Source organism: Halictus rubicundus, chromosome 3 (assembly GCF_050948215.1).
Source record: "Halictus rubicundus isolate RS-2024b chromosome 3, iyHalRubi1_principal, whole genome shotgun sequence".
Taxonomy (NCBI): domain Eukaryota; kingdom Metazoa; phylum Arthropoda; class Insecta; order Hymenoptera; family Halictidae; genus Halictus; species Halictus rubicundus.
In genome coordinates this window covers 6,486,872-6,504,545 of record NC_135151.1, presented here as the reverse complement: position 1 = coordinate 6,504,545, position 17,674 = coordinate 6,486,872, and the positions used below count along the sequence as shown (strand labels likewise).

The following is a 17,674-nucleotide window of genomic DNA, read 5'->3' as shown; positions in this document are numbered from 1 at the left end:
CGGTTAGATCGGGTAAATAACGAAATAACCCACTGTAGGACGTCCCGATATACCTAACCTCTCCAATTTATTGACGATCGACTTCCTCCTGGTGAATCCAAGGAGGACCTTCCTCGCACCTGTCGCCCAAGGATTTCCGCTTGCTAAGGGAAAGTGTTACAGATTTCGGGTTATTGTTACTGCTCTGTAATTCGGGCCCGTGATTCCATAGGGATTTTTATTTGACGATAGCAGAGGTTCGGTTATCTAGGCTGCCGATAGCTAATGGCTTTATTGGCTGAATAGTTTCTATAAATAAATACTGAAAAGTGGTCCGAATTTTTTTAGATTGTTTTAGAAGGTACCTGTGTTTCCCCGCAGGAATTCTGGAACTTCGCGGTTGAAAAAGAATCACCATATGGAAAAGTCGAGCAACGCAAACAGGTACTTTGCAGAAAAGTGACTGGTTTTTGAGAGGATTTCCTCAGCCGATTTTAGAATGTACGCGAGAGCACTTTACGATGGATCCATTTCGATTTCAAAGAGAATTCGAACTCGCGGTTTTTCAAAAGCTCGGCCATGCACAAAGATCCAACGGGGTCTACTCATTTGTCATACATTCAGAAGCGACGCGTAACATTCGTATTAAGCGCATTCTGTTTGAAGAGCGAATAACATCTGCAAGAGGATGTCATCGATGCATCGATGGATGGAGTGGCGCGCAATTTTCGCGCGATCGGCGAACCCGTCCCGGCCTCAGACAGCAGCGAGCCTAATTAATTCCCAACAAGGATCGCCGCCGCTAATTGTATACCTTTCTCCTCGTCCGCGGTACGCGAAAGGGTCTAATTATTTTTCGCGAGGCGCAATTAACGCTCGCCAGCGAGAAAGCGAGTGCGTCGGCACCGAATTCCATTAATCAAATTGCAAACTGGTTTCGCGGGCGACAACTATTGACGCTTCGATGGGAAACGGCCCCCGGAAACGGTAACACTCCCTCGATGACGATGACAATCCCTCGTCTCTTTAAGAGGGGGTCATTCTCATTTTCGAAGCACGAAGTTTTAGAAATTTTTTCGGAGAAACTATCGGACCTGTTGCGTTGGGATTTTGCATACGTATTTACTAGTATCTGAAACAGATGTGTGATTTTTTCAAAATAAAAATAATCAAAATTACGTGAATTATAGATTTTTTGTAGAGCACATTTTCAATTCAAATCTCGCAACCACCGCACTCGAAATTCATTAATTTCTCGCAAGATCGGGTAAGCGCATTGAAAATGTTAGGCATTATTTCAGACAGTAGAATGTATTTTAATAATTGTTCGTAAATAATCCACAAACTGAAGTAAAAGCAGCTGGGACTTGTTTATGGCACACGCCATCGGAAAATAGGGGTTGCATACGGCACATTTTAATTCTGAAACATAAATATCGAAATTATCCGAACAACGCACGTACATTGCACAACAACGCGCACGAAATTTCGAATTTCTGCACAGAATTTTAGCGACGCACGACCGAGCGGTTCCATGTTCAATTTTATATCGACGCGTTCGTAATGACTCGAGATTCGGTGCGCAAATTTCAGAAATCGCGTCGAATCTTCGAGTTCGTTCGATCGACGTCGATAGCAGACTGTGCCTTTGATTCCGTGGCTTGGAGATCGGTGGAAATCTGTATCCGCATAAACGTCCGCGGGTCCAATCCTAAGTTTTAACGAGTTCATGCGGAACAATATTGCTCTTGTTAAACAGCGCGGTAGTGGAGCGAACAGTTTCGGTATCGATTGGCCGCACTGTCTTCAATTATTTCCGGACACAGCGCCGTGTTGTAACTATCTTTCATTGCCGGTTTATGGGTCCGGAATCGCCCAACTAATTTTCAGGAAATTTTACGGTCGCGCCCCGCTCGCGATAGGATAGTTGCTTTTCGAATTAACGACGTCGCCGGTGAACAACGCGTTCTTCTTCGGGATATATGGGGCCGGCACGGTTTAATTTCCTTTTCTTTCGGCCGTGATCTACGAAGAAACGACACCGTTAACCGTGTTTCGGCCGTTTCATAATAAATTTCGCTGCCTCAGAGCTACGGTCCTGGGGTACGTAGAAAATGTCCGACGTCGAATAATTTTTTTCCCTGGGAGTTTAAAAGTGGATTGCGCCTCTGATACAGTGAGGGAACAATTTTATTTAGAGAATTTTAAGCTTACTATGGGAAGTGCATATTTGACGATTTATGGCTAGGATCGTTTATGGCTTGCCGTGTCGTAAGGATAGTTGTCTTAAACCTCTGTGTCCTGGATGTACTTTAGAGAACCTTTTTTAATAAAACGTAGAGCTTCAAAACGAATTGCGTGGCAGATAGATTGAGAGAGCGTATACTTGAAAAAATTACAAACAAATTACAAGCAGTGGATTTTTGACGATTGGATTGAGAAATGTTATTGTCACCTCCATTTCTATATTTTATGACCTGCCGTTTTTTAAACATGTCTTGCTTCTTTGAAAAATTGAAAAGAAATTGCAATAAATTCTTTGACGATTTATGGTTAGAATTGGAGGGTGTTATAGCTGTAAGGGTAGTTATCTTAATTGTCAATGTCCTAAAGGTACTTTTGCCATTTTTAATAGAATTCTGTAGATTTGTGGACGGGACTATGGGGTGTGTTATTTAGTTGTCTTGTTAGTACTTGTCTCTCGGCAAATCCCGATGGAACATCGTTTAATTGGTTGTTTCGCGGAGAAATTGATCGGCGTTTGATCAATTAACGGGATGCCGGGGCGGATTTATCGTGTCCGTGCCGCGAGCGATGCAGGATTTGAATTTATAAATATTCATTGTAACCGAATACTCCCTCGTAAATAAAATATTAACTAACGTTCGAACGAAAATTAATACTTAATAATTCGAGCCGAGCGCGCCTGCGCAAAATCATTCAAACTTAATGCACTTACGGCGCAAACAATTTTATGAATGCGAACTGTGCTAACAATTTTACAGTCGTTCAAAACGATTGTTGCGAGTCCGTGGCTGCGTAACGATGGGCGAAATAGAACAGTTTTTGAATGTTTAATTCTATTAACTGGACAGTATTTATCATCATCGCTATATATATTTGTATTTGGTATTTTTGTTGTGTACGAGTGCATAAATTGCATTCAGATAAAATAATCTAAAATTTATGATAGAAATTGGCCAGAGATTCGTATGCATGCCTTGAATTGTAAAATTACAATCTTTTGTACGACTTCTTTCAGCGATTAATCTTCTGCAGATTTTTATGCAAAGTAAAAATCGCCTGCATCAATTGCAGAAAATAGAAGCCAAATAATATATCGATATGTCTAAATTTTTTTTACTTCCCTGCTGTTTTAAATTTCACTTTTTTATTTCTTATGAATAAAATTCTAATCTTATCAAATTATAAAAGGGCCTGGCTTCTAATGCTCTATAAAAATTATAGGACTACGTTCTTTGTTGACTAACCAATTACATCTTGTAGATATATCTGTAGATAGATCGGTTCGTGTAAGCAAATAATTAGTACTATCTGAATAAGCTTCTTCTTCAATTTCTCGGCCATTTAATTGAATTTTACAAAGTTTTTAATGAGACATTCTCTGCTGGTCTATAGAGGTGCAACTACTTGTTAGTCGACATCCATAGTTGTTAGTCTACGTTTTGAATTAAAATTCGACTATTAAGAACTGAGGACACCAAAAGCCTTGTTTTAATCGATTCTATTAAAACACTAGGCACAATTGTCGTTCTGCAGGAACACTATCATGGACGAATTATTTTTTCAGGATATCAGAGGCCACTTTCCTCGGAAAACATTGATCCAGTTCCCTCGTTCCGTTCTACCAACGGAAGAAACAGCTCGAATTTAATTATCCCTCTATCCACGCTATAGAGGAACGGTCAGGAGCCATTTCCTCGATTTGTCAAGCATTTGGGATTCAAAAGAGTTTCGCGATGAGATCCGTCCGCTAGTACAATTTCAGAACGATTCTAAAATCCAGGACGAGCGTGGTAAATTATGCAGCCGGCTCGCTAATGACCGGGCGACTTATTGACTTTAAATGGAGAGTCTCTCGAAGACCCGCATAAATTCAAATTCCCATTGAACGCCGTCTATCAGGGGGGGGGGGGTGAAAAGAAAAAACGTTGGTAAATGATTCGCGAATGAACGAAGGAGGAAAAAAGGTGCGATCATCGGGTCCGTCGAAACGCGGAAGCTTTCTGGAAGTTCGGGTAAATAGCCTGCGAGCTTCGCGAAGTCTCTGATTGAAAGCTCGGGATATTCTTCGCGACTGGAGGAGGATCTGAGAGTTGGCTTGGCCGAGCTTCGAAAGATTGCTACAGAAAACGATTCGGTTTTTCTTTTATCTTTCCCCGACCGCGTCCCACTGGAGAACGTGTAAGCCGCAACCCCCGTTACGTTTTATTGACAATTGAACAGCGAAAATGATAAAAGCAAGTGCTCCGAGCGAGCGGCAGAACCAAAAACCACAACAATGCCGGTGTTTACGGTGCCTCTCCATTATCCCGGAATATCTCTCGGCAAACATCGTTGCTGCCCGAGCGCCATTTTTCTTCCTGACGCCGCCATCTCAAGGCCACCGAAACGAACAGATAGACTCGATTCTTATTCTCTTACGTTTAGTCTAGTATTGGAACTCATTTTGAGTACTTAGATATTCCAACTCGTAGTTGGTAAAAAGGTTTGGGAAATGGCGACAAAGCCATTTTATTTCTAACCTCAAAACGTTTGATTTTTCCGTTCTATTCGAGTCACTTCTCGATTTAGGTTTCGTCTAGTTCTAGTAGGCACTCGTTTAATTATTCTCGGTTTGTTGCGTTTATTTTATTGTTAGGATTTCTTTGTATTCTTTAGATATTCTACTCTGGAATATAATTGGTTAGAGGTTAACAAGATGGCGCTGGAGCCATTTTCTTTCTAACCTCAAAATGTTTTCCATTTTCGCCTTACTTTGCTTCGAGCAGAAACAGTGCAGAGGAAAAATGGGTGCATTATCATACTAGAATCTTTCCGAGGAGCATACGAGGATTAAATAATTTAAATATGCCCCAAAATTCACTTTCTATTAACAAACCCGTCTAGACAACTAAATACGAGCAACGAGAGGCAAAAATAATTGATAAGACCTCCCGAATGGTCCGAAACATACAAATAAGATGCCTCGTCGATCCCATTCGATCAGATTAATAAATCCCGCTTGATCTCCGGAATTAAATTTTGCTTAACCAAAGGCGACGCGCATCGTGGACTAAGTTGAAAATTCTTTTCTCAACAAGAGAAAAATTTCAAGCTCGGTTTTATTGGATTCTGACGGGTGTCGGTATTACCGGAGTCTTTTTGCGACGCTTTTTTCGGAGACGAATGGAACGTGCTTAATATTGCAAAACGAGACGGGAGGCGTTGTAACGTGACCGGAACTGACCCAGGAGAGTCGTATTCCATTCTCCCCGTTGCTTCTTCCGCCTCGGCAGTCTTTGATACAAGCCCTTGGATATTGTTGACGAGTGAGGGATGAAAGTCTGCTTGGCGAGCTTCAGCATTTCTCAAGAGAAAAGCTTCAATCACCGAGCTGCTTCCTTTTATCTTTCCTTCGATGCTGTTTTCCTCTTGGCTTTAAAACGCGTCGGCCCGAGACCCGAGATATTTATTTCATGGAAAATCGGGATGCAGACGTCATCAAAATACATAGCCTGCAGACTTATTCCTCTTATTAAATCATCGTAGGCTAACCCTCGCTAGATCCTTCCAATCCTTACGCGTTCAATTCTCTTTACATATTCGTAAGCCTGCTTCCTTGGGATCAACGTTGATAATCTTATTAGACGTAACGCGTACACCCAGTGTCGCCAGATGAGGGGAGGGAGCACGAATTGAGGGGAAAAAGTTACCCTCTCTGTCTGCCAGTACCGGAGTATGCACCACAGAGACGAAACGTGTCACGTGACCCGGCCGCGGCGGAAGCGCGGTAGAGGGGGAAATTAGAGTGGGGGAACAAGTCTTGATCTGGCGACACTGCGCACACCTAATGTCTAGACTGCGGATCTTGGTGCAAACTAGAAACTGCCTGTATCAATTGCAACTAGAAGATTCTTTCGTCCCCTAACAGTCTAAAAATAATGTATTAACATTCTTAAATTCTTTTAATCTTTCTACGACTTTAAATTGCACCAGCTCGTTTTTGTCATAAACGCATAAAATCCGCAGTCTGTTAATAATTGTAACTGAGATCACTTTGACCAAGCAAAGGCTAACGTTTCAGCTAAATTTTATTTTTCAGTAACCAAGCCTTGCATTCTGACAGTTCGAAATATTAAACGGGTCATGCGACAACGTCTACAGGTTTACCTCTTGTTCGTTCCGTTCCAGCACTTGATACGATTGCTTGTGATTTAAATTAGTCATACAATGTAGGTACGCATCTGAAAGAGTCCGATTGTGAGTCATTCAAATTCCTAAGCGTAGCATTACAGCATTGCAGTTCCTCGTTCATTGTGCGATCAATCTAATAGACGAGTTATAAACGAGCGTTGAAAATTGTTTGAAACGGTTACAGGAACAGTTAGAGACAGGTGACAGAACAATTCAGTCAGAAATTAATTTTACTGAGAAAAATGATCGTTCTGTGAAGGTCAGTATCGTCCTACTACATTCGTACTAAGTCTCTCAGACACTGCTCAAGAATTAGTAGACCGCGGATTTTATGCAATTATATTGGCAATTTATGAAACACAAAATAGAAGCAACATCGAACGAATTTAGTGTTCATGGTGCATTATGTTTAACCTACTCAAATTATGAAGAGAAGAAATCAATGTAACTCCCCTTTCTTGTAATGATGCAGAAATTATTTTGCATAAAGACCCGCAGTCAAATCGTTACTTACATCTCAAATTCCAGTTGCGATATTAGCGCGCCGTTCGCCTAAATTTGCATCATCGTGTCGGGACACTTATCGAAGCAGCCGACACTGCGATGAGAGTAGAAATTCCATTATCGATGATATAAAAATTTCACGGCGGTGTTCATCGGCGCCCAACGGGTTTCGATTTTATTGCGACGTCTCGCGGCGCTTTTCGGATAGCTGTGGAACGTGCTTAATATTGCAAAACGAGACTGCAGGCACGTAACACGAGCAGAACTCGCTCGCGAGAGCCGTACTCTGTTTCGCATCGCTTTTGCATCGCGAGACACGCGGAATTGCAGACTCGCGAGTCCTCGAAGCGTGTTAACTGTTGCACTGGCCTTTGATACATTATCGGTCAATAATAAAGCCGCTCCTATTATGAAAAAAGGAATCGCCTTACCACCGGAGTGATTACAAAGAAGTAATCAATTATTCACTTGAAACTTTACTTGTTTGTAAAGATTTCGGAAATTAAAATTTCGTTAAAATTGCATTCATCTATTTGAACGAAAATGAAATTTTCGTTCTACCTGTATTTAACAAAAGCTTGATATTCTTTCGAAATTCGGAAGAACTTGTCACGTTATATCAATTCTAAAAATTCGTAGAATTATATTTATTGTAATAGTAATTTATTGAGCAATTCTGAACTGTTGATCTTGACTATTTGGAAATTTGGTGAACCTGAAGACTATCAGAAAATTGCCCGTAAGTGAAGTGTTGAACACACAGTTGCTGAAGAGCGCGAAAAAATTCGAGTCTATCGAAATTTGCGAAACTTATATTTCGTCGAAATGAATTTCTTCGATCTTCAAACTGCGGTCTGGGTGCATCCTTCGATTGCACAAATTCAGTATATCGAATTCAGAGTGCGAGTAACATTTTACGATCCCAGTGTGCTTTTTTTATAGAGCCGTTATTCAAACTCGCCGCAAACGCCATTAAACCCGATGCACCGCAGCGATGCGCTTTTCGAACTAGCGAATCTACTATGTCTCTTCTGCCTGGAAGAGCGTCGAATTCTTGTTGTTAATTATGTATATTTGGGCAAAGTACGCGAACGAGCCACCAGTCTTTCGGAAAATAGCTTTCCCCGAGGAGAATATTTTCATTTCGTTATGGACTTTGAACCGGACGAGCGGCGACTACACGGTTCCGGAAAAATAAACGTCTCCGGGCGAGTCAACGACAGAATTCATCTTATATAAGGCATACTTATACTTGTACATACCATACACGAAACGGGCATTACGAATTACGACACTTCGCAAACGACCAGAGAAGCGTCTTCACTCGGGCGAAAAATATGTCCAAAAGAGAAATATTTACAGATGCCTGTACAATTTCCTTTGATCTCGCCGCTTCGTCGCCGAGTACTCGACTTACACTCGCTTCCGTTTCTATCCGCCGTGAGAAACTTTCTCGAAACTCCTTAGACTTAAGGAAACTAGAAACGACGATTATTAACCCTTAAGAGGGCCTTCGAAATGTACTTTACGAATGCAACGACTCAATTCAGTTACAGTCAGTCTTATAATTGACGGCGCATACTTCAAATCAGAATAATTATTTTATAAACGAACCAAATTTCACTTTTTCTGCCAGGCTAGACCTATCAGTTTACCAATATGGTATAAATTACAATTTTTCACGATTTTCAGCCCATTTTTGCCTTTTTATTCTGTTCGGTGATTTTCACCATTTTTAGTCATGCATAACTAATAAACCAATTTCGATGAAATATTCAGCATCTATACAAATTACATGGATCTACAAAACACATTTTTTAAATTTTCGTTACGGTCACGAATAGAAGAGTAGCGAAAAGTAACTTTTACTATTCTTTTTTCGCAATTTTTCCAAAATTTTCATTATGTTCTACTAGTAAACCAGTCTATCTAGCTCGACAGAAAAACTGAAGATTTGGTAGGTTTATAAATAGGTCGGTCTGATTTAAAGTGTGCGCCACGGATTATGAGACTGACTATACATTTAAGTAGCGTTCTTAATTCATCATCTGCTGATGTCCGTTGCGAAACACTTAGCGTTAAGGATTCTACTGACCAATCTGTTCGCATCGATCTGCAAATTATTTACTCTGAATTCACGTTAATATCCAAGTTTCTGTTTCTTTTACAATAGTGATATACGAAGCACAGACAAGCCTATGCTATGTGTGAGCATTCTGTTATTTAACCCTCGGACTCCTGCGAGTCCTAGGCCTATGCCGGAGTCATATCAGACCCACGCCGATATTTCACTATAATTCTCGTTTTCTTTCAATATAAGACGATGGCTCGGGACCAGCTTTCGTCGTATGAAATAGCGGTTTTCTTATTCCGAAATAAAAAGCATCGTCTTATATCAGAATAAAATTGTACGGTCGCTCGAGCTTATCCCCACCGCTACGGGTCGCGAATGACTCCGGCATAGCATAAGCACCTGTTAGTCGAACGTTTTATTTTGCGAACAGTGTGAACCCTATTCGCGCAATGATTCAGTACGAAAAAATGTGATTAAATATGCGGAATGTGTAACAAATCTAGCACAAACATTAATTTTAAACGTATTTAAAATTGTAAAATCTAATAAAAAACTAGGAACCTTCCTCATATAAGGACGAAAAGTTGAGGCACGAAAAACCGTTTTTAGCCTATTTTTGTCGGTAACGTGGTCACTCTACCTTATCGCGATTCTACCGAGTATTGGCTCTCAACATTACGGTGAAAGATTTCCGGATACGTTTATCGAAATTGGAGGATAGCTGTTCCGCACTCTCGCCAAATTTAGAAGTTGTTACTGTTTCATTGTTCTCTTCTCGGCGGAATGGTAAAACGTAAGTGGCACTCTCTCACTTTTCAGCTCGAGCAGTTACGAGTCCGACTGGGAGGAAGTGAAACAGTTTCTGACAGACTCGCGTATCACCGTGCGAAATTCCGAGACATTATTACCGGCACGTTTTACGATAATCGAACGGCGGTTTAAGTCTCCGGGTAGTCGTTTAGAATTTCGTTGGTCGGCTCGCGGCGCCTGTGGCCGTTGAAAATGCCGCTAGCATGGCGTCTGAATGCCCATAGAAAAGTTTGGAGAACGTGGCGTGCTTAACGCCCAATCCCCGCAGACGGTTCGCATTAGCGGGCCGTGGCTTATCGCGGATAAATGCCGCGCCCGTAAATCTGATCGCGTTTGCACGCCGCGCTCCGAGAGAGAGTTTACGCTGTTTCTGGCCGAGTCGTTTGTAGCGTGTCGTCGCTCGCCGTTCATGCTCGCGAGGAATCGCGGTTAGGTTCGAAGTACTATCACCAACCCTTCCCGGCCCTTGTTGGAAACTTCCGCACGTTAATTCGAGGACGCGAGATATCTTAACCAAGATCGATCGTGACATTACTCTTCTTAGAATCCATTCCGTAAGGAAAGAGTTCTTCATTTTGAATTACCCTTTTGACCACTAATAAGAATCTTCACGAAATCAATGTAATTCAGTTAGTCTTTGACTGTACCCGCGAAGTTGACTTCGGAGTATTCGAATTTTCCATTGCAACTGGCCTTGAGCGACCTTGCATGACCTTCATAATAGGTCATTGTATTCGTCTCGAAACATTCTATGAAAATATGGATAAAGAAACATATCGTTCCATTAAAAAAAACAAACATTACTGTACGTGAGATCTCGGAAAATATGTCCTTGAGATGACCTTCTCCCACACAGAGACTTACGTCGCCCTTAGAATATGATAATTTTGCTCCCCAAATATTTTTGTATCTGTGTAAATAACATAGAGGTGGCAGAGAGGACACCCAGCATAGGTCCGCAACTATAAGAAACGAGTCGTAAAAACGCGCGATAAAACGACGAAAGTAAAATTTCCTGGCGCAAAATAACGCAAGATTCCGACCTCGGAGGCTCGGTTCGAGAGCTAAATTGATATGTAAATGACCGTGGACGACGGCGCGGCGGCACGAAGGTTAATTAACATATCAAGTCGCCGGCCTGCCGCGGCGAGAACGAAATCCACGAGTCGAGATTTATGCTCGCCACATTAACCCCGTGTGCGTGCGTTTTCGTTTTCCTTCGCCGAGCGACCGAGAGATCTCGTTTCCGAGGCAGCTGATTCGTGGCACTCATCAGCGCGTCCATCCTCCGCGCGTGATCGAACACGCTTTCTAGAGCCGTTCCCATGCAAAGGTCTCACCACCGTTCGTTCGCCTAACAGAACGCCCGGGGTTCGCCTAACAGCGAGCACCTTCGACTCGCGTTAAATTGAACGACGACAACGACGACGCGCGCCGGCCAATTTCCGTGAAAACGGATAGCGCTCCTCGCTGCGGAGACGGCTAACTTAGTTGAAAAGTAGTTAAAGGCAAACAATGCTCGCCGAGGGGAAGACAAACGCGGCCGACACGCCGCGGAACTGCAATAGCGATAAACCACTCGGGATACCGTCCGAGAGCGAACGGATCGTTCATCAATCTCAACGCGTGAATTATGAGTGGGTCCCGACACCTTGCTATCGCGCGAACTTCGGCCGAACTGTACTGCGAATGCGCCATACTCTGCGAAGTTCCTCCCAAATGAGCCCCGCTTTCTCCTCATCGGTCATTACAAATTTTCACGTTCGGGAAACTAAGTGCAAGTACCGTGGAACTTCGTTTGTCCGCACGAAGCTGTTCATAAGAGCAAGTTTTTTGTTTAATTACACGAACACTCGTGAACCTTTATTGCTCGAACTATGTTCCAGTACAGCTTCCAACTGGCCGTGCAATTTTCAGCATGTATCTAACTCATGTATGAATCTACAAAACGCGTGTTTCAAATTTTCGTTACAAGCCGAGAAATAAAAAAGTTGCGGAGAGCAACTTTTACTATTTTTTTTTTTTTTTTTTTTTTCGTTTCCGACTAAACGCAATTTTTCCAAATTTTTATTGCATGTCATGTAGTGAACTGATCCGTCTAGGGTGGCGGAAAAGCCGAAGTCGTCGGATCCGTTGGTAAAAAAGTTATTCCGAAAAGAACTAAAAACATTTGAAGCCCTGCCATCCCCAAACGGGAATGTTTCTTCAATTGATGGTAACAAAAATTAATTTTTAAAAATAATACCAATAACATTTAAAAATAAAAATTTGGTTCTTAACGGGTTAAAGTGTGTGCCGTCAATTGCGTGACTGACTTGAAGTAAGGAAGAGGGGCTGTGTTGAGCAAACATTTTATTGATTTTATTTGAGATTAATCATTTTTTTACTGCTCTAATGTAGACATTCGTCCGGGCCCCCTCCTCCCCCGATGGGTCGAATGGAATTTTAAGCTTGAGATTCGCAATTGACCGTCGCGTTTTTGGTTTTAGGGGGCCGAGAACCAGCATCCGAGTGTTTTCGAAAATTCTAAAGTGGACATGCGTGCCGCGGCTCGACCAGAAGGTGGACACCGATGACGCAGGGTAAGTGTCCAGGTCACGTACCGGCAAAAAGAGGAAACACCGAGGCGACGAAGCATCGGGGACGAAAATCGTCGGGCACGCGAGCGTTACCATAAATGGCTTGCGGCGGGCCAAACGAGCACGTTTCTCAAACCATTAGGTGAAAGGCCCCGCGGTCGCCGCGTCTCTTTTTCACCCTCCCCATCGGCTCCGCTCCTCTTTCCTCATTAACTTGATTGCCCGATACCTCTCGCGATGGTAACAAACCTCTGGCACACACACACTCTCTCTCTCTCTCTCTCTCTCTCTCTCTCTCTTCCTCTTTCTCACGTTTACTCTCTCTCTCTCCCTCTCTCTCTCTCACACACACACACATTCTCTGTCTCTCTCTGTCTCTCTCTCTCTCTCACTCTCTTGGTTTCTCGTTGCTTCCTGCTTGGTACGCGGGCCGCGCGTCGAGCGGAACATGAAAAATGGCCCAATTAATTTTTCACCGTCCCCTCCCACGCGAGCCCGCCGATTATTGTACCGTTAATTGCTTCCGCGACCCGCCGCTCGAGTGTCATTGTAAATTTTAATTGCGCCATCTCGATGAACGGACCGTTTGCTCGCCGGGGGCGTTCGTAAATGGGAACGGGTTAACGAAACCAACGGAGAACCTAACCCGGGGAGAGATTAACCATTGTGGGCCCTCCGACGTGTATCCCGCGGTTCCGCCTCGCCGTTTATGGTCCCGCGATCGGATAGATCATGCGCGCGAGCCTCCTTCGTTCAACCGCCATGGAACGATGTCGAACCCGGGAATTCCAAAAATTATGAAACTTTTCTACCCAGTTTCACTTTAAGGGGGTGGAAAATCGACTCTTGAAAATTCGGCTATTTTGCGTTTTCTTTTATTTCCAATTGCATTAACAATTAATATTTGCTTTACCACATGATAATTCTCATTTAAGGAAGCAAGTTTTGTCGGGAACCTATTTTCCTCTACCTTATAGTTTCCGAGTTATAACGAAAATTCGGAAAACAGTCGAATTTTCAGTGGTTGATTTCACCCCCTTAAAGTGAATTCGGGCAGCAAAAAAATCGTGTAATATATACCTATATATGCAGTACATGTAACGAAAGTTTCATAATTTTTGGAATTTCCCGTATTCGGTTGGAATTTGCAGTAACGCAACGATCGATTAAAACAGCGAACTAATGAAACGGTACCTCGTTCTGTCCAGCAAATGAACATTTGAGGCGCGTACTTTTAATGAATAAACAGAGGTAACCCAGTAAATGATAATTACAGCGGGTCTTTATGCAAAATAAAAAATTTCTATTTTTTTCTCTGAATCGCGACAAACTCGAGTGACACAGAAAGTTATTTTCCTTTTTAAGAGCCAAGGGTAGTCACGACAAGGGTTGTCATTATCGACATTATGAATTCTGACGCCAGAAACGTGTTTCAAGTTTTCGGCTTTATTTCGCAGAGGATCAACACAAAATATAGCTCAATTTGTAGCTGGAGATATTTTCTAGCGCGCGCTACTCTCGATTTCATCCAGAAAACTCATCCAATGGCATAAAAATGCCACGGCACGCACATCGTCAATTTTTGGCCCACTTCTAACGCTTATATTACCAAATATCTGCATGATCTCGTCAGCTCATGACCAGCGCGACCTAGATTGAACCTCCCTCTTTCGAATGAGCCCTTTCCCAGCGAAAAATATTCTCTCATAAGGTCAAACCATTTTTCGCCTATTTTTGTCGGTAACGTGGTCACTCTACCTTATCGCGAATCTTCGAAGTCTTGGTTCTTAATATGTTTAACCTTTAGCACTCGAATGGCGACCGTAAGGCGCCACTAAAAATTGCTGTATCATTATTCAAAGTATTTTCTCCATTATTAAATTTGTTTGTATTTAATAAATTACTAAACACTTCAGTCTTGTACGAGTGAACTGCACCATTTTCGTATTGTACAACATGAAAAGAAATATATAGCAGGGGAATGTTCTACAATAGGTCGGAAGAAATGTTTCGTTTTGGAGTTAAAATAGCTTCGAGTGCAAAGGGTTAACAGGCTGAAAACAATACAATTGCATTTTTAAATTACACCTACTCATTTTTCTCATGAATGCATAAAATATAGTAACTGTACAAACAAGTTTATAGGACCGTTGGACCAAAATACAAATTGCTAAATAAATTCATCTAACACCGAATAAGTTATAGAAAGAAGATCTTTTTAGCGAGACTTCTGCAACTTACAACAGAATCACAGTATTCTCAATAGAAAGAAAGCGAATGCACCCTGCGACCGCACCGGTGCGGCCACAGCCGCAACTGCCGACGACAGAGGTTCATAAACAACGCGGAAATTGTGCAAATTTTTTTCCCATCTGCAATGGACAGAGAAGTTTTATCCCCGTTAACAGATTCACTTGGTATAACGGTCCGCGATCGCGTATTGCGAATCATTCTTTCTGGGGAACCGTTTTTCGCGAAAACAGAACGGGCCACGTGCTTTGAACCGCGCAGATTGAACTTCCGGGGCATTGCGGGCCGAGTTCCAGTGGATTTCGCGGTTGAATGTGGAGCATTCGCAGGGGAGAGTGTACATTGTTGCGCGTAAAAATTCGCAACACCAAGAAAACATGGAACAATGAACGTCGAACGCGCGCATATGCACGCGCGGTCCGCATCGGAGAGCGCATCGTTATCTACGGAACAGCTACGAAAACACTACGAGCGAATTTTTTTGCAGTCGTTATCATACTTCCGCATTCATTTCGCACCGGATGTATCGTGCAGAAATTATTCGATTTCATTTTTCTTCGCAGCTTTTATGTAGATTGCGCTGTAAATTCTTTTTTCGTGTTTCGCGATTCGATTTGCTGCGTGAATTATTGTAATCGCCGATCCCGGGATGCACATAATTTAATTCAGTTTGTTGCCGGTCTTATCGAGGGACCGTATAATTGTTGTTTGCAATTGAGCCGGAAAATGCGGATCCTGCCATGAAGATTTGCAGCCCAGTATGTTTCTTTTACACCAAACCCACCGAGCCTTAAAAGTGACCTTATAAAAATGAGAAGTCTCGGTTCTTATTATAATTAGTGCTCTACGAAATATATTTATTCAATTGTTTCCTATGAAAGCATCTTTGTAACTTCAATAATTGTAAATTTTTAAATTTGGTACCCGTAAATTTCACCGGTGGTGGTAGGTTTAGTGTCAAAAAAGCAATATGTTCGTTTGCTTTCTGTATATTTCAGAAACGTTTCAGAATAAAATACAATGAAGTATAGTGACTGCTCTAAGCTTCTGAGTTCATAAGACAAATCGCTTTTACAGCCACGCCCTTCTATTTCGAGATATCCGATTCAAAGTTCATCGATATTTGACAGCAGGTATTGATATTTTTTCGAATGAAAAAATTTCTGTATGCAAATATCATGCACCGACATACATCAAAACGTCGTTGCAATATTGCGCGTCAATATGTACCGGAAAACTGATTCAACGTTAAAAAACGCACGGGCGAAAAACTTGGGTAACTGTAAACTCAATGATTATTGAGAACCAATTCTCACGAGGGCATCTTTATAATTTGAATAATTCTGAAATAAAAAATCTGAAACCGGTAATTTGCCATAAATGCATAAAATCCGCTAGTGATGATCAATGATAAACTCTCGCGGAGAGATCGCTGAGCTCTGAATCCAGTCGGCAAACTTTCCGCTTCAAAATGTAATGAAAATGATACAGGCAGTTGAAAACGAAATTTGTGCAATTTTCAAGCACATCCAAGTGGAAATGTGGAAATGTTAAATGTTACATGAATAATTTTACCGAGGAAGACAGTTGCTTTCGATTGATTACTTCGGCTCAAAAAGGAATTTTGTTCATCATTTGTCCTGAGATTCACGGATCATTTGCAGGAGAATATCGAAATATTTGATAAAAACGGGTGTGCCAAGTGTTTACTTTACAGCTTTCAAATATTTCGGACACTTTAAAATTGGCTGCGCGAGAATCAATTGAAGCGAGCGTCATGTACTAATGTTTATTCAACGTTACCATTCAAAATCGATCATTTCACACGCAGCAATCTATCAGATGCACCCGGCACAATCAGCCAGCAATTTTCCAAGCGAGATTATTCGGTAACGGTCGTCGCAGGACCCGGGAAACGCCGAAAAACAGCGAAAAAAAAAACTTGTGACGCGAGGACCAGCGTTAAATGAAAAATCCTCGTCGGCGGCACGCGTTTCCTTTTTGCCGGGAGCTTCGGGACCGCGCGGAGCCTGATAAATAATTAAACAGCGTGCGGCGCGGTGCGTGTTCCCAGCTAAAAAATTCATCGTGCAAATTGGCGCGCGAGCCGAGCGGAAAACTAATGAAATGGCCCGAGAGCTTCGTGTGTGCACAACGGAGGCAGCAACCGCGACAGGTCATCGGAAGAGGAATCCCACGTAATTAAGCCCGCGGAATTAGAAAAACAAAAGTTCGTTTCCTTGTGGCTCGGGGGATGAATCGCGCGACGCGACTCGGAAACCATGGACGCGTTTCTGTCCACCATGGCCGGTCTGCCGCGCTCGTTTCAGAATTTAAACGGGCCGAACAGCCGGGAAATACACCGCGGATGGGTTTATTGTTTCCAACCCGGACGGGAAAAATACGCGCGACCAGCAAAGGGCGACGTTACGCGAGAAGAATTCATCAGAGCACAAGTGTCCCGGGGCCCTTTGTTCGCCAGGAACTGTCCCTCTTGAAAAACCGCCGCCTTCGTTGCGACCTCAGAACGTAATAAAACGACCACCTTCTCTTCCGCTTTCTTCCTTTCTCGCACCTCGGCCTTGCTCTTCTTCATTCTTCCTCGCTCTTCCGCGTTTTTAACTTCTCTCGCGCCCTTCCTATCTGCGCGCAACTTTTCCTTTCTCTCGAACGTTTCGCGCGCGATCTTCACCTTCCTCTAGCTTCGCGTCGAATTTTCTCTTGCTGATCGATCCCTCAAGTTCGCTCGTTATCTCGTAGCTTCTTATGTTTTTAACTTTTGTTTATGCCGCTTTGTTGACTTTTGTCCCCTCCGTTTCGCTGCAAAATTTTCTTTCCTTCCTTTCCTTGCTCTTTAGCTTGCGAACTGTATTTTCAAGTTTGAACTTCGAGTATTTTCTTCCTTTCTATTGTTTCATCAAGGCCTGAAGAAGCTCTGTTGCTCATTTCTTCCTCTTTTCAATGTTTCAGATGTAGTTTCGAGTCGCTTGCACTCTGTTGTGTCGGATCTTTCTGCAACTCTGTTGCTCTTTTCTCCGGAATTTTCTTCCCTCCCCTTCCT

General features: G+C 42.6%; 1 protein-coding gene across 1 annotated transcript in view; it reads left to right on the top strand.

Annotated features, from left to right (window-relative positions):
* LOC143352510 (CD151 antigen) overlaps positions 1–17,674 on the top strand; it is a 191,023-nt gene that overhangs the window by 47,181 nt on the left and 126,168 nt on the right. Inside the window, exon 2 of the mRNA XM_076785043.1 lies at positions 12,274–12,366. The gene's annotated coding sequence lies outside the window, so the exon portion shown is untranslated. The remainder of the gene's footprint in view (positions 1–12,273; positions 12,367–17,674) is intronic.